This window comes from Pristiophorus japonicus, unplaced genomic scaffold, assembly GCF_044704955.1.
Source record: "Pristiophorus japonicus isolate sPriJap1 unplaced genomic scaffold, sPriJap1.hap1 HAP1_SCAFFOLD_82, whole genome shotgun sequence".
NCBI lineage: Eukaryota > Metazoa > Chordata > Chondrichthyes > Pristiophoridae > Pristiophorus > Pristiophorus japonicus.
In genome coordinates this window covers 2,261,464-2,279,678 of record NW_027254740.1, presented here as the reverse complement: position 1 = coordinate 2,279,678, position 18,215 = coordinate 2,261,464, and the positions used below count along the sequence as shown (strand labels likewise).

The 18,215-nt window shown below is 47.3% G+C and overlaps 1 non-coding gene across 1 annotated transcript; it reads left to right on the top strand.

Annotated features, from left to right (window-relative positions):
* Positions 1 to 8,536: 8,536 nt before the first annotated feature.
* trnak-uuu (transfer RNA lysine (anticodon UUU)) lies at positions 8,537 to 8,609 on the top strand. Its single transcript has one exon. It is a non-coding gene; the product is annotated as a tRNA-Lys (tRNA).
* The last annotated feature ends 9,606 nt before the right edge of the window (positions 8,610 to 18,215 follow it).

The window sequence follows — 18,215 nt, the reverse complement described above, 5'->3', positions numbered from 1 at the left end:
TTTTATACTCCTCTCGAGTTTCTGTAGTGTCTAGTTCTCACTATCTGTCCTAAGGTTCCCTTTTTCCTTGATCTTACCCTGTGTGTCCCTTGAGGTATGTTTATCCCCTATCTGACTTTACTCACTCTGTGTTTTAGGAGACTGGTTTAAAATGTTAATTGCTCATCATAGAATCAGAGAGATTTACAGCACGGAAGGAGGCCATTCGGCCCATCGTGTCCGTGCCAGCCGACAAACAGCTCCCCAGCCCAGTCCCACTTTCCAGCTCTCAGTCCATAGCCCTGTAGGTTACGGCACTTCAGCTGCACATCCAAGTACTTTTTAAATGTGCTGAGTGTTTTTGCCTCTACCACCCTTTCAGGCAGTGAGTTCCAGTGATTTCCCCTCAAATCCCCTCTTAACCTTCGACCAATTATTTTAAATCTGTGCCCCCTGGGTGTTGACCCATCTTCTAAGGGGAACAGGTCCTTCCTGTCCACTCTATCCAGGCCCTTCATAATTTTATACACCTCAATCATGTCTCCCCTCAGCATCCTCTGTTCCATGGAAAACAAACACAGCCTATCCAATCTGTGCTCAGAGCTAAAATTCTCCAGTCCCGGCAACATCCTCATAAACCTCCTCTGTACCCTCTCCAGTGCAATCACGTCCTTGCTGTAATGTGGTGACGAGAACTGCATGCAATACTCTAGCTGTGGCCTAACAGTTCAAGAATAACCTCCCTGCTCTTGTATTTCAAGCCTCTGTATAATCGATCTGGACAGCAGCCTGTACTGTCGTGAGGTGATCGTGGGAGGCTGAGCCTTAGTGGAATCGGAGAGGAGGAAGTTCTCTGCTGATCAACATGCAGTCACCCACAATTCCTCATTCTTTACGCGGGGCTGTGTTACTGTAAGTTGGGGTGGATTAGTGAAAGAGTCCATGTCATTACTGGCTTGCAACAAAAGCTATTTACCCAACGTGGGGCTCAAACCCCCAACCCTGAGATTAAGAGTTTTATGGTTGATCAATTGAGCTAGCTGGGCTTGGCAAAGCTATGGATCCTTGTTTTATCTCAAATGTGCTGGGTGGATTAATGATTGAAATAATGATTGAGTATCTCACAGACTTGAATTATTTTTGCCAACTTTTCATCGGGAACATTTTTCCTGCATCCTCGTGAACCTTGTCTGAACTGCCTACAATGTAAGTATATCCCTCCTTAAATAAGGAGACCAAAACTGTTAGCATTTCTTTCATTGTGCAAAAGAAGATTAATTCCTGTGAAAGCAACATAAAAGTTTAAGGAAACTAATTCACCTGACGTGGGGCTCGAACGCATAACCCTGAGATTAAGAGCCTCATGTGCTAGGGACTGAGCTAGCCGGGCTTCATAACTTCACGCCTGTCAATCCCCTTCAGTTAGTGGTCAATAGTGATCCCAGGCTGTTGATGGCGGGGGATTCGGCGATGGTAATGCTGTTGATAGCCGGGCCTGCTAAAGTTGCATCTTCCTGTCGCTGATTGCTGCCAGGCGTCTGTTGGCTCCGCCCCGTGGGTTTACCTCGAACTTCAAACCACGAAACAGGTTCTCCTTAATTCCAAGGTGTGTATGGAGATCAACCATCAAAAGCTCTGTCATTAACCACAGGGGGTCCGGCAATATTCTGATCGCAATGCGCTTTCAGTCCTTGTCCTTAAAATTGAGGACGTGGAAATTGGGGAGTTGAATGACTTTGAAAGGAACATTGTTGTTTGGTGCAGTTCCGGTCAGAGAAATGTTTGTGAAAGGAACGTTTTGCACAGAGAGGGATTGAGCGCCTGTTGGCGGAAACATTTTTGAAATGAAAACTTGTGGACGATAAAATGGAACAAGAGCAGTCCGGGGAACATTGTCACATGATGCAAGCTATCCCGGACCCGGACCAAAGCTCCCCGCACACCGAGCACAGGCTCAGGAAAACCCCGGGTAGAGGATATCCCGGTCACTGGTCCTTCCAGCAACACTGAACAAGTGACCGTTCTGAAACTTTCCAGAGTAAAGACTTGTAACTGGAGCATCCAACAGTCTCTTGGGATCCCTTGGGACTTCAGGGGATGCGCTCCCCGGTGGTGGAACATGGGAGTGCATGCTTTACAGAGACACAACATCACTCCCCCGCCAAAGTCAAAGTAAAAACGATTTACAAGGTGAGGCGGTCGGGAGCCTTTCTTTCCCTGGTGGACCGCCTCGGTACAAATGTCTGTTCTAGTGTTTTGGCTGTGCCTCGCTGGGCTGGCGTTTTGTTGGCCCTGCAGGGCTGCTGGGTGAGTCTGGCCTTGCAGGGCTGTCGGGTGTGATGGTTTCGATTTCCTGTTCCGGGGTGGTGTCGTTGAGCATTTGAGTGTGTGTTGTGGGTTCGAAAAAGATGGTATCTGCTGTGGGTTGTTCAGGGCAGTCTGTGAACCGCAGCCTCGTTTGGTCCAGGTGCTTTCTGCAAATTTGTCCATTGTCTAGTTTGACGACAAACACCCTACTCCCTTCTTTAGCTATCACCATGCCCGCGATCCACTTGTGACCATGTCCATATTTAGCACACACACAGGGACATTCAGATCAATTTCCCGTGACACAGTGGCGCGACCATCATTTACATTTTGTTGCTGATGCCTGCTCTCTACATGATCATGCAGGTTGGGGTGGACTTGCGAGAGTCTGCTTTTAAGTGTCCTTTTCATGAGTAGCTCAGCCGGGGGGCAACCCTGTGAGCGAGTAGGGTCTCGTGCTACAGCTGAGCAGTACCCGGGACAGGCGGGTTTGGAGTGAGCCTTCTGTGACTCGTTTGAGGCTCTGTTTGATTGTTTGTACTGCCCGCTCTGCCTGCCCATTGGAGGCTGGTTTAAACGGGGTCGAGGTGATATGTTTGATCCCATTGCGGGTCATGAATTCTTTAAATTTGGCACTGGTGAAACATGGCCGGTTGTCACTGACCAGTATGTCAGGCAGGCCGTGGATGGCAAGCATGGCCCTCAGGCTTTCAATGGTGGCGGTGGCGGTGCTTCCCGACATTATTTCACGTTCAATCCATTTTGAAAAAGCATCCACCACCACCAGGAACATTTTACCAAGAAATGGGCTCGCATAGTCGACATGGATCCTCGACCATGGTCTGGAGGGCCAGGACCACAAACTTAGTGGTACCTCTCTGGGCGCGTTGGTCAACTGAGCACATACACTGCATTGCCGTACACAGGACTCGAAGTCAGAGTCAATACCGGGCCACCACGCGTGGGATCTCGCTATCGCTTTCATCATTACTATACGCGGGTGGGTGCTGTGGAGATCCGAGATGAACGTCTCCCTGCCCTTTTTTGGTAGCACTACGCGGTTACCCCACAACAGGCAGTCTGCCTGACTGGACAGCTCGTCCTTTCGCCGCTGGAACGGCTTGATTGGCTCTTGCATTTCAGCGGGGATGCTGGCCCAGCTCCCATGCAGTAGGCAGTTTTTTACTAGGGACAGCAGATGATCTTGGCTGGTCCAAATCCTAATCTGGCGGGCCGTAACAGGTGATTAATCATTTTCAAACGCTTCCATGACCATCAACAAGTCAGCGGGCTGTGCCACCGTCAATAAGTTTGCAAGCTGCGCCATTTCCACCCCCGTGGTGGGCAATGGTAGCCGACAGAGCATCCACACAGTTCTCAGTGGCTGGCCTGTGGCGGATGGTCGAGTTATACGCTGAGAACGTGAGTGCCCACCTTTGTATGTGGGCTGAGGCTTTAGTATTTATCCCCGTGTTTTCAACGAATAGGGATGTGAGGGGCATGTGATCCATTTCCAGCTCAAATTTGAGGTCAAACAGGAACTGATGCATTTTCTTTACCCCGAACACGCAGGCTAATGCCTCTTTCTCAATCATGCTGTAGGCCCTCTCGGCCTTAGACAAGCTCCTGGAAACATAGGCGACAGGTTGCAACTTCCCCGCAATGTTAGCTTGTTGTAATACACACCCGACTCCGTACGACGACGCGTCACATGCTAGCACGAGTCTTTTACACTGGTTATACAATATAAGCAGCGTGTTGGAGCATAAAAGGTTGCTGGCTGTGTAAAAAGCAAGAACTTGTTTTTTTTCCCCATACCCAGTTCTCACCTTTGTGCAATAACACATGAAGGGGCTCTAAAAGGTGCTTAACCCCGGTAGGAAGTTACCAAAATAGTTGAGGAGTCCCAGGAACGACCGCAGCTCCGTGATGTTCTGTGGCCTGGGTGCATTCATGATAGCCTCTGTCTTGCCGTCTGTGGGCCGAATGCCATCGGCCTTGAACTTTCTCCCCAAAATATCCACTTCTGTTGCCATGAAGACGCATTTAGACCTCTTCAGCCGCAGCCCTACGCAATCCAGTCGCTGGAGGACCTCCTCCAGGTTTTGTAGGTGTTCGGCGGTGTCCAGACCCAAAACAAATATCTCATCCTGAAAGACCACCGTGTGTGGTACTGACTTGAGTAGGCTCTCCATGTTTCTCTGGAAGATCGCTGCAGCCGACCGAATTCCAAACGGGCATCTGTTGTCGCTGAAAAGTCCCTTTTGCGTGTTGCTGCAGGTGAGGCCCTTCAAAGACTCGTCCAGCTCCTGCATCATGTAGGCCGAAGTCAGGTCAAGCTTGGTGAACGCCTTGCCTCCTGCCAGCGCGCCAAATAGGTCATCTGTCTTAGGTAGCCGGTATTGGTCCTGTAGCGAGAAATGATTAATAGTTACTTTATAATCGCCGCAAACCCTGACCGTGATATCACTTTTGAGTACTGGAATAATCGGGCTGGCCCACTCGCTGAATTCCACTGGGGAGATGATGCCCTCGTGTTGCAGCCTGTCCAGCTCGATTTCCACTCTCTCCCTCATCATGTGAGGTATCGCTCGCACCTTGTGGTGAATGGGTCGTGCCTCTGGGACCAAGTGGATCCGCACCTTCGCCCCGGAAAAGTTTCCAATGCCTGGCTCAGAAAGGGAAGGACATTTTTTCAGAACCTGGGTACATGAGGCCTCATCGACATGTGATAGCTTTCGGATGGTATCCCAGTTCCAGCGGATTTTGCCCAGCCAGCTCCTTCCAAGCAGTGTGGGACCATCGCCCGGGACAATCCAGAGTGGCAGTTCATGCACCGTGCCCTCGTAGGCGATCTTGACAGTGATAAGCTCTTTGGTGTACGGGTAAGCCATTCAATTTTACTTTCAGCATCATAGGTGGACATTTCGTCGAAAATGTGTGCACCCCGTGTACTTCAGCATCTGCCTCCTCTCTCTGAGGCTCGAAATTGCTTTGATCCACCATGGACCGATCTTCCTCTGCCACATGGTGGTTAGCAGGTTTTGCAGAGCTTGCAGCTCATTCGCAGGCTCGTTGGAGATGCCCCATTGTTCCACAGCTCTTGCAAACATACCCTTTGAAGCGGCATGAATAGGCTGAAAGGAAGCCTGCACAACACCAACAAGGTGTAAATTGCCTTGCTTTCATCCTTTGTTGGGGACTCTGAGTCATATGGGTCACCTGAGGCCTCCTGGCAGTTGCAGACTCGTGGGATCTGCCCTGTATATTTCTGCTCACAAACACAGTTCCAGTTAATTTATGAACATTGCTAGCACTTGTGTGCTGAGAGATTTGTTTGGTGTTATCACTGGTGGACATAAATACCTGTGTTATCGCAATGGCCTTACTGAGGGTGGGTGTCTCTACAGCCAAAAGTTTTCGTAGGATGGTCTCGTGGCCAATGCCCAATACAAAAAAGTCTCTGAGCATTTGTTCCAGGTAGCCATCAAAGTCACATTATCCTGCAAGTCGCCTTAGCTCGGCGATGTAGTTCGCCACTTCCTGACCTTCAGATCGCTGGCACGTGTAGAACCGATAACTCGCCATAGCACGCTCTCCCTCGGGTTAAGATGCTCCCGAACCAGTGTACACAGCTCCTCATACGATTGATCTGTGGGTTTCACCGGAGCCAGAAGATTATTCATGAGGCTGTAGGTCTGAGCCTCACAGACTGTGAGGAGGACCACTCTCCTTTTGCAACACTTCCTTATCCGTCCAGCTCGTTGGCTGCAAAGTACTGGTCCAACCATTCGACATAGGCTTCCCAGTCCTCACCCTCCGTGAACTTCTCCAGGATGCCCACAGTTTGCTGCAAGTTTGTGTTGGATTCGTATACTCGTCGCCAGTTATTGTGCTCCTAACACAGATGATGCTGCACACAGGGAGGTTAAAGTAACAGTGACCTCAGTCTTTCATAAAACACTCCAGAGTGAGGAACTGGCCTTAGGGGCCAGCTTAAATACAGTGCTCCCAAGTGGTGCTGGGATCCCTTGGGAATTCAGGGGATGAGCTCCCTGGTGGCGGAACATGGGAGTGCATGCTTTACATATACACAACACAAACGTTGACTCAACTTTGATTTCTGCCAACATCCCTTGTGTTTAACCTTCGCCGCACCTCCGCCACAATCTCTCACCGTTCCGCCACCACGAACTCTCACCGTTCCTCCACCACGATCTCTCGTCACTCCTCCACCACGATCTCTCACCGTTCCTCCAGCACGATCTCTCGCCGTTCCTCCACCACGACCTCTCACCGTTCCACCACCACGATCTCTCATCGCTCCTCCACCACGACCTCTCACCGTTCCTCCACACTGACCTTCTCGCTCCTCCGCTGTACTTGGGTCCCGCCGATGTTCCTGCCCACGCAAAAAACGGCGACCTTGGTTTTGATGACGTGCAGCAGGGCAGGTCTCCAGCCGTCCTGGTTAACCCTTGCCACTGGACTCAGGCCTCGCTCTGTCAACCCCGTGTGGTGGCTGGTGTGCAACGGTCACACCACGTTAAAACAATCCACCCACAGGCATCTTCCACCCTTTGATTGGAGTTCAGGACTGGAACATCGGGTCCTTCATTGAAACACCTGTGAACCCATGTGGAAGTAAGCCTTCCTCGTTCGAGGACACGCCTATGATGATAATGATGATGATGTGTGGGACCTTACCAAATGCCTGCTGGAAACCATCAGATTAAATCGAGTAAGACCCGTCCCTTTATTCAGTTTTCACTGAACTTGCCTTAGGATGGCTATATTGGCTTTGGAGGGAGCACTGTGTCGGTTTCCCAGAATGATATCTGGATTCCAATGTTTAAATTAAGATATGAGATTACACCCACTGGAAATTAGAGAGTCGAGCAGTGATTTGATCAAAATTTTCAAGGTAATAAGGGGACAGATAGAGTAGATAGAGAGAAATGATTCCCGCTGGTTGGCGAGTCGCAGACTAGGGGCCATAGTCTAAATGTTAGAGCCAGATGTTTCAGGAGTGAAATTCGGAAACATTACTACACACACAGGGTGGGAGAGGTTTGGAACTCCCTTCTGCAAAGGGCAGTTGGTGCTGGGTCAGCTGTTCATTTCACATCGCATTTTGACCAAAGGTATTAAGGAATATGGGCCAAAGGCGGGTATATGGAGTTTACTCACAGATCAGCCATGATCTCATTGAATGGCGGAACCGGCTCGAGGGGCTGAATGGCCTCCTTCTGTTTATGTGTAACAGGCTCGAGGGCCTGAATGGGCCTCCTCCTGTTCCTGTGTAACAGGCTCGACAGGCTGTATGGGCCTCCTCCTGTTCCTGTGTAACAGGCTCGAAGGGCCGAATGGGCCTATTCCTGTTCCTTTGTAACAGGTTCACGGGGCTGAATGGGCCTCCTCCTGTTCCTGTGCAACAGGCTCGAGGGGCTGAATGGGCCTCCTCCTGTTCCTGTGTAACAGGCTCAAGGGGCTGAATGGGCCTCCTCCTGTACCTGTGTGTTAGGTCTGGGAAACAAAGGGAGGTGATATGAGAAAACATAAACCGAATGGTATTGTGTTAAAAGGGAAGCAGAAGGATTGAGTGATTGACACACAGAAATATTTGAAGCTGGGTAGATAATTTGCTCAGTTATTTAAAAAGAATACAGGGCCCTTGGCTTTATATGGAGTGAAATAGAGGACACCAGCGAGGAAGTTATACCATACCTTTTCAATCCCGGTTTAGGCCTCATTTAGAGAACTGTTTACAGTTCTGAGCACCACAATTTAGGAAGGATAGCAAGGCATTGGAGAGAACGTAAGAAATATATAAACATAGAAACATAGAAAATAGGTGCAGGAGCAGGCCATTCAGCCCTTCTAGCCTGCACCGCCATTCAATGAGTTCAATAAGAAACATTTTCTATTGTTGTTGAAGACACAAACAGAGCCATTCTTCGAGAATCAACCTGCAAGTGACCACACACAGATTAAAGAGCCAGAGAGACCGACAGAATCGGGAAACACCGGCAAATAGACAAGAGATATTGACAAGGACTGAAAGCACTTTGCGATCAGAAAATTGACGGCCCAGCTGTGGTTAATGACACGGCTTTTGATGATTGATCTCCGTACAAGCCTTGAAATTCAGGAGAACTGGTTTCGTGGTTTGAAGCTCGAGATAAACCCGCGGGGCGATGCCAACAGGCGCCTGGCAGCAATCAGCGACAGGAAGATGCAACTTAAGCAGGCCCGTCTAATTCAGTCGGTAGAATATTAGACTTTTAATCTCCGGGTCGTGGGTTCGAGCCCCATGTTGGGTGAATTATTTTCCTTAAACTTTTATGGTGCTTTCACAGGAAAACATCATTAATGAACCCATAATCTTCTTTTGCACAATGAAAGAAATGCGAACTGAGGGAGAGTTGATCATTTGATCATTTGTTCTGTGCTCTGTATCAGAACAGAAGAACCAGGAGCAGGAGTCGGCGATTTGGCCCTTCGAGCCTGCCTTCTTTTGCACTGAAACAAATTATAACCGTGTTTTTAAATGAGCAGTGCAAGATATTTAGAGGGCACATTTCAATGCTTCACAAAACCATTCCTTTCGCTACAGCCATCCAGGATCGATTCCCAGTTTGAGAAGTAACTTTGATATCATTGTTTGTAATTGAAGTGGGGTCATTTGCCAACAGGCAATGGATATCCCAAAGCAATTCAGAGTGGTGTCCAAACAAATGAGTTTGTAATTAAAAACACTGAATGTCAGGAGGGGGATTTGAACTAACACCTCCAGATGAGACTGTGACCTGAACACAGCACCTAAGACCGCTTGGCCATCCTGATTGTTAGAAGCTCCAGTTACAAGTTATTACTCTGGAAAGTTTCAGACCGGGCACTTGTTCAGTGTTACTGGAAGGTCCAGTGACCGGGATATCCCCTCACTCGGGGTTTTCCTGAGCCTGTGCTCGGTGTGCAGGGGGCTTTGTTCCGGGTCCGAGGTAGCTTGCATCATGTGATAATACACCCCGGACTGCTCTTGTTCCATTTTATCGCACATTAGTTTTTGGTTCAAAAATAATATCAGAAGTGGGACATGAACCCACATCTCCAGATGAAACAGTGACCTAAACGCAGCACCGCAGACCGCGCGGCCATCCAGTGCTGTGTGTGGCCACGTGCAGATTGATTTTGAACTTTTGTGTCCTGTCACATGAAATAAATGAGGGGAGCAGGCGTATCTCTGCCTGACACCGGGGAAACAGTGAAATTGTGTTCAGTTTTAATCACAGCAATATCTGCAGTCAGGAGCTGAAAAGGACGAAGAGCTGAAAAAACACAAGAAAAAAGCTAAGAAATGTCAGCAATTGTGGTCAACTCTTTAATGTGTTTCCTGCTCTTTTAGTGATGTGGTGCTCACAGAGGGAGCCCGGATTCAGAAATAAACTCTTTCATTCAAAATCTTTAAAATAATGACATGCAACTAATTAAACTGTGTGTCGGGGGATGGGGATGGGTGAAGATTATTTGTTTTATTCCTTATTCATTCACCGACAGCGTTGTTTTGCAGAATTGTTTCTGAGGGACAGTGGAAACTTCAATAACTGAACTTTAATTATTTAAGGATTTTAAATCATTGATGAAGTTTTCACCCCTATCTGACTTTACTCACTCTGTATGTTGGAGACTGGTTTAAAATGTCCAGTGCTCATGCGACAAGGAACCTGGGGCGACTTTTGTTCAATTTATTTCACAGCAAAAAGAGTCTCCAAAATGATATTTCCACCTGGGCTGGAACTGGGGACATTTTGCGTGTGAAGCAAACGTGATAACCACTACACCAGTGAAATCTTGGCCTTTACTGCAAAGAGGATGGAGTATAAAAGCAGGGATGTCCTGCTACACTTATACAGGGCATTGGTGAGGCCAGTCCTGGAATACTGCGTGCAGTTTTAGTTTCCATATTTAAGAAAGGATATACGTGCTTTGGAGGCAGTTCAGAGAGGTTTCACCTGGTTGATTCCGGAGATAAGGGGGTTGACCTATGAGGAAAGGTTGAGCAGGTTGGGCCGCTACTCATTGGAATTCAGAAGAATGAGAAGTGATCTTAACGAATCATGTTAGATTATGAGGGGGCTTGACAAGGTGGATGAAGAGAGGATATTTCCTATGATGGGAGAGACTATAACTAGAAGGCATAATCTTAGAATAAGGGGCTGCCCATTTAAAACTGAGATGAGGAAGAATTTCTTCTGAGGGTTGTAAATCTGAAATTCACTGCCTTAAAGAGCTGTGGCAGCCAGGACATTGAATAAATTTAACAGATATGCAGTTTCTTAACCAATAAGTGAATAAGGGGTTATGTGCGTCGGCAGGGAAATGGTCCTGAGTCCATGATCGGATCAGCCATGATCGTATTAAATGGCGGAGCAGGCTTGAGGGGTCGTATGGCCGACTCGTGCTCCTATTTCTTATGTTATTATGCTGACTCTGGCTGGGTTCAGTTCTACACTCACTGGTTCCCCTCCCCTGAAGGTACGGACTCTGGCCGGGTTCAGTTCTACACTCACTGGTTCCCCTCCCCTGAAGGTACGGACTCTGGATGGGTTCAGTTCTACACTCACTGGTTCCCCTCCCCTGAGAAAGTACGGACTCTGGCTGGGTTAAGTTCTACACTCATTGGTTCCCCTCCCCTGAAGGTGCTGACTCTGGCTGGGTTCAGTTCTACACTCACTGGTTCCCCTCCCCTGAAGGTACTGACTCTGGCTGGGTTCAGTTCCAGACACTGACATTATTCACTTTGTTCCTGCACCAAGATGTGCCGCGCTACTCACTGAATCAAGATGGCGGAGCGCTGAACCTAACTTCCTGTACGAAGATGGCCGCCGTTAGCCTGCGCCTCTGACCGGGAGAAAGCCCCGAAGCTGCAACCGCCGATATTCCGGTTATTATTCCGGACTTGCGGCGGGCAACGGTTGTTTATGAAGCCTCCCCGGCTCCCCGCTGGTCCTTTACTCCCCTCCCGCTGAAAAGGACACTTCTGAGGAAACTGTCCAAAACATGTCTTCTCCGCCATTACACGCACCGCGCATGCTCCAAACACAGCCAGTGCCCGCGCCTGCGCATTGAGCTCCCGCGGGGCATGCTGGGTACATAAGACTATGAGAAATCGGAGCAGGTGTGGGCCATCCGGACCCCGAGCATGCTCCCAATTCAATAACATTTGACGGGACAGTCGAGGGAGAGCTTTACTCTGTATCTCACCCGTGCTGTACCTGCCCTGGGAGTGTTTCATGGGGCAGTGCAGACCGAGCTTTACTTTGTATCTGAATCAGGATCAATGGGTCATTTTCCGTCTGGCAAAGAGTGACTGGAGGGATGGCCTTTGGGATCGGTGCTGTGTCCTCAACTATTTACAATCTAAATGACTTGGATAAAGGACAGAGTGTAATGTAACCAATTTGCTGATGACACAAAGATGGTTGGGAAAGTAAATTGTGAAGAGGACACATAAAATCTGCAAAGGGATATTGGCAGGCTAAGTGACTGGGCAAAAATTTGGCAGATGGTGTATAATGTGGGAAAATTTGAGGTCATCCACTTTGGCAGAATTTTTTTTTTAAAGCAAATTATAATTTAAATGGATTAAAATTGCAAAGTGCTGCAGTACAGTGGGACCTGGGGGTCCTTGTGTTTGCAACACCTAAAGTTAGTATGCAGGTACAACAATAATCACGGAGGCAAATGGAATGTTGGTCTTTATTACAAGGGAGATGGAGTACAAAACCAGATAAGTCCTGCGACAACTGTACAGGGTATTGGTGAAGCCACACTTGGAGTATTGCACGAAGCTTTGGTCTCTGTATTTAAGGAAGGGTATTCTTGCATTGGAGACTGTTCAGAGAACGTTCACTGGATTGATTCGGGAGCTGAGAAGGTTGACTTATGAAGATAGGCTGAGTTGGTTGGGCCTATACCCATTGGAGTTCAGAAGAATGAGAGGTGATCTTATTGAAACATTTAAGATAATGAGGAGGCTCGACAAATTGAATGCAGAGAGGATATTTACACTCAGAGGAAAGTTAAGCTAGGGGTCACAGGCTTAGAATAAGAGGCCAACCATTTAAAACTGAGATGAGGAGAAATTTCTTCCCTCAACGGTTGTAAATCTGTGTAATTTCTGCCCCAGAGAGCTGTGGAGGCTGGGTCACTGAATATAATAAAGGCAGAGATAGACAGATTTTTGAGTGATAAGGGAATAAAATGTTTTGGGGAGCGGGCAGGACAGGGGATCTGAGCCCAAGATAAATCAGCCATGTTCTTATTAAATGGCAGAGCAGAAGTGGCCTTCTCAGTGCAGAGTGAGCTTTACTCTGCATCTAACCCCGTGCTGTACCTGCCTCGGAATTTTTGTTGTGACAGTGTAGAGGGAGAGATTACTCGGTATTTATCCCGTGCTGTAGTTCTGGGAGTGTTTGATGGGACAATGTAGAGGGAGCTTTACGCTGTATCTAACCAATGCAGTATCTACTCTGGAATGCTTGGGACAGGGTAGAGGGAGATAGAAACATAGAAATATAGAAAATAGGTGCAGGAGTAGGCCATTCGGCCCTTCTAGCCTGCGCCGCCGTTCAATGAGTTCATGGCTGAACATGCAACTTCAGCACCCCATTCCTGCTTTCTCGACATCGTCTTTGATCCCCCTAGTAGTAAGGACTTCATCTAACTCCTTTTTGAATATATTTAATTAATTGGCCTCAACAACTTTCTGTGGTAGTGAATTCCACAGGTTCACCACTCTCTGGGTGAAGCAGTTTCTCCTCATCTCGGTCCTAAATGGCTTACCCCTTATCCTTAGACTGTGACCCCTGGTTCTGGACTTCCCCAACATTGGCAACATTCTTCCTGCATCTAACCTGTCTAAACCCATCAGAATTTTAAATGTTTCTATGAGGTCCCCTCTCACTCTTCTGAACTCCAGTGAATACAAGCCCAGTTGATCCACTCTTTCTTGATAGGTCAGTCCCGCCATCCCGGGAATCAGTCTGGTGAACGTTCGCTGCACTCCCTCAATAACAAGAATGTCCTTCCTCAAGTTAGGAGACCAAAACTGTACACAATATTCCAGGTGTGGACTCACCAAGGCCCTGTACAACTGTAGCAACACCTCCCTGCCCCTGTACTCAAATCCCCTCGCTATGAAGGCCAACATGCAATTTGCTTTCTTAACCGCCTGCTGTACCTGCATGCCAACCTTCAATGACTGATGTACCATGACATCCAGCTCTCGTTGCACCTCCCCTTTTCGTACTATGTCCCCATTCAGATAATATTCTGTCTCTCTGTTTTTAACACCAAAGTGGATAACCTCACATTTATCCACATTATACTTCATCTGCCATGCATTTGCCCACTCACCTAACCTACCCAATCACTCTGCAGCCTCATGGCATCTTCCTCGCAGCTCACACTGCCACCCAACTTAGTGTCATCCGCAAATTGGAGAAACTACATTTAATCCCCTCATCTAAATCATTAATGAACAATGTAAACAGCTGGGGCCCCAGCACAGAACCTTGCGGTACCCCACTCGTCACTGCCTGCCATTCTGAAAAGTACCCATTTACTCCTACTCTTTGCTTTGTGTCTGACAACCAGTTCTCAATCCATGTCAGCACACTAGCCTCAATCCCATGTGCTTTAACTTTGCACATTAATCTCTTGTGTGGGACCTTGTCGAAAGCCTTCTGAAAGTCCAAATATACCACATCAACTGGTTCTCCCTTGTCCACTCTACTGGAAACATCCTGAAAAATTCCAGAAGATTCATCAAGCATGATTTCCCTTTCACAAATCCATGCTGACTTGAACCTATCATGTCACGTCTTTCCAAATGCGCTGGTATAACATCCTTAATAATTGATTCCATCATTTTACCCACTACCGATGTAAGGCTGACTGGTCTATAATTACGTTTTCTCTCTCCCTCCTTTTTTAAAAAGAGGTGTTACATTGGCTTCCCTCCGCTCGATAGGACTGATACAGAGTGTATGGAATGTTGGAAAATGACTGTCAATGCATCCGCTATTTCCAAGGCCACCTCCTTAAGTACTCTGGGATGCAGTCCATCTTGCCCTGGGGATTTATCGGCCTTCAATCCCATCTATTTCCCCAACACAATTTCCCAACTAATAAGGATTTCTCTCAGTTCCTCCTTCTTACTAGACCCTCTGATCCCTTTTTTATCTGGAAGGTTGGTTCTGTCCTCCTTAGTGAATTCCGAAACAAAGTACTTGTTCAATTGGTCTGCCATTTCTTTGTTCCCCGTTATGACTTCCCCTGATTCTGACTGCAGGGGACCTACGTTTGTCTTCACGAACGTTTTTCTGCTCACATATCTACAGAAACTTTTACAGTCCGTCTTCATGTCCCCTGCACGCTTCTTCTCGTACTCCATTTTCCCTGCCCTAATCAAACGCTTTGTCCTCCTCTGCTGAGTTCTAAATTTCTCCCATTCTCCGGGTTCGCTGCTATTTCTGGTCAATTTGTATGCCACTTCCTTGGCTTTAATACTATCCCTGATTTCCCTTGATAGCCACGGTTGAGCCATCTTCACTTTTGTATTTTTACGCCAGACAGGAATGTACAATTGTTGCAGTTCATCCATGTGGACTCCAAATGTCTGCCATTGCCCATCCACCGTCAACCCCTTAAGTATCATTCGTCAATCTAGCAAATTCACGCCTCATACCTTCAAAGTTACCCTTCTTTAAGTTCTGGACCATGGTCTCTGAATTAACTGTTTCATTCTCCATCCTAATGTAGAATTCCACCTTATTATGGTCACTGTTCCCCAAAGGGCCTCGCACAGCGAGATCGCTAATTAATCCTCTCTCATTACAGAACACCCAGTCTAAGATGGCCTCCCCCCTAGTTGGTTCCTCGACATATTGGTCGAGAAAACCATCCCTTATGCACTCCAGGAAATCCTCCTCCACCGTATTGCTTCCAGTTTGGTTAGCCCAATCTATATGCATATTAAAGTCACCCATTATAACTGCTGCACCTTTATTGCATGCACCCTTAATTTCCTGTTTGATGCCCTCCCCAAGATCACTACTACTGTTTGGAGGTCGTACACAACTCCCACTAACATATTTTGCCCTTTGGTGTTCTGCAGGTCTACCCATATAGATTCCACATCATCCAAGCTAAAGTCCTTCCTAACTATTGCATTAATCTCCTCTTTAACCAGCAAAGCTACCCCACCTCCTTTTCCTTTTATTCTATCCTTCCTTAATGTTGAATACTCCTGGATGTTGAGCTCCCAGCCCTGATCATCCTGGAGCCATGTCTCTGTAATCCCAGTCACATCATATCTGTTAACATCCACTTGCACAGTTAATTCATCCAGCTTATTACGGATACTCCTTACATTAAGACACAAATCCTTCAGGCTTGTTTTTTAACATCCTTTGTCCTTTTAGAATTTTGCGGTACAGTGGCCGTTTTTGTTTGTTGCCTTGAGTTTCTCTGCCCTCCACTTTTCCTCATCTCCTTTCTGTCTTTTGCTTTTGCCTCCTTTTTGTCTCCCTCTGTCTCCCTGCATTGGTTCCCATCCCCCTGCCATATTAGTTTAACTCCTCCCCAACAGCACTAGCAAACACTCCCTCTAGGACATTGGTTCCGATCCTGCCCAGGTGCAGACTGTCCGGTTTGTACTGGTCCCATCTCCCCCAGAAACGGTTCCAATGCCCCAGGAATTTGAATATCTCCCTGCTGCACCACTGCTCAAGCAACGTATTCATCTGAGCTTTCCTGCGATTCCTACTCTGACTAGCACGTGGCACTGGTAGCAATCCCGAGATTACTAATTGTGAGGTCCTACTTTTTAATTTAGCTCCTAGCTCCTTAAATTCGTCTCGTAGGACCTCATCCCTTTTTTTTACCTATGTCGTTAGTTCCAATGTGCACCGCGACAACTGGCTGTTCGCCCTCCCTTTTTAGAATGTCATGGAGCCGCTCAGAGACATTCCTGGCCCTTGCACCAGGGAGGCAACATACCATCCTGGAGTTTCGGTTGCGGCCGCAGAAATGCCTATCTATTCCTCTTACAATTGAATCCCTTATCACTATCGCTCTCCCACTGCTCTACCTTCCTTGCACTGCTCTTCCTGCTGGTATTCCATTCCCTATCTGGCTGTGGAACGTTCACCTGCGGTAAGACCAACTCGCTGTACGTGCTACTCACGTCATTCTCAGCATCGTGGATGCTCCAGAGTGAATCCACCCTCAGCTCCAAATCCGCAACGCGGACTGTCAGGAGCTGGAGGCGGATACACTTCCCGCACACGAGAGATATACTCCGTATCTAATCCCGTTGTGTACCTGCCCTGGGAGTGTTTGATGGGATAGTGTAGAGGGAGAAATTACTTATTTGTCCCGTGTTGTACATGCACTGGGAGTGTTTGATGGGATATTGTAGAGTGAGCTTTACTCTGTATATATTCTGCGCTGCACTTGCCCTGTGATTTGATGGGACAGTGCAGAGGGAGCTTTACTCTGTATCCACCCCGTGCTGTACCTGCTCTGTGATTTGATGCAACAGTGTATAGGATTATTTATTCTGTATCTAACCAATACAGTATCTACCCTGGAATCGTGGGAAAGGGAATATTTCCTCTGTATCTAAGCAAGGCAGATATATCCTTCCTCAGATAAGGCGACCAAAGCTGTGCACAATTGTGCGAGAGCTTAGAGAGAGAATACTCTGTGTCTAAATTCTGCTGTTGCTGTCCTAGGAGTGTTTATTTGACACTGTAGTGGGAGCTTTACTTTGTATCTAACCCGTGCTGTACCTGCCCTGAGAGTGTTTGTTGGGAAAATGTAGAGGGAGCTTTATTATGTATCTGACCCGTGCTGTACCTGCCCTGAGACTGATTGAGGCAGGGTAGAGGAAGATATACTCCGTGTCTAACCTGTACTGTACCTGCCCTGGGTATATTTGATGGCACAGTGTAGAGGGAGCTTTACTTTGTATCTAAACCCATGTTGTTCCTGCACTGGGATTGTATGTTAGGACATTGTAAAGGGAGCTTTACTCTGTATCTAACACGTGTTGTACCTGCCCTGGGAGTGTTTGGGATATTATAGACTGAGATTTACTCTGCATCGACCCTGGTAGCGTTTGGGACAGAATGGAGTGAGATTTACTCTGTATCTAACCCCTGCTTTACTGGTGGTCCTGACATCAGTAGTCGGGAAAATGCAGAATACAATATTCAGCTCGTAGCAAGTAATAACAGGATTGGACAGAATCAACACGGATTTATGAAAGGGAAATTTACTTGACAAATCTGTTAGTGTTTTTTGAGGTTGTAACTAGCAGGATAGATAAGGGGGGACCACTGGATGTGGTGTATTTAGATTTACAGAAGGCATTCAATGAGGTGCCGCATAAGAGGTTATATATTAAAATCAGGGCTCATGGGATTGAAGGTAATATACTAGCAAGGATTAAGGATTGGTTAACGGACAGCAAACAGAGATTATGAATAAACGGGTGATTTTCGGGTTGGCAGGCTGTAACTGGTGGGTTGCTGCAAGGATCGGTGCTTGGGCCCCAGCTATTCACAATCTATATCAATAATTTGGATGAGGGGACCAAATGTAATATATCAAAGTTTGCTGAGGCTACAAAGCTAGTTGGGAATGTCAGTGTGAGGAGGAAGAAAAGAGGTTTCAAAGGGATATATAAAGGCTCAGTGAGTGGGCAATAACATGGCAAATGGAATACAATGTGAAGAAATGTTACGTTAGACACTGACAGTATAAATAGAAAGGCAGAGTATTTATTTTAAATGGTGAGATTGGGAAACATTGTGTTCAGAGAGACCTGGCTGTTCTTGTACACAAATCGCTCAAAGTTA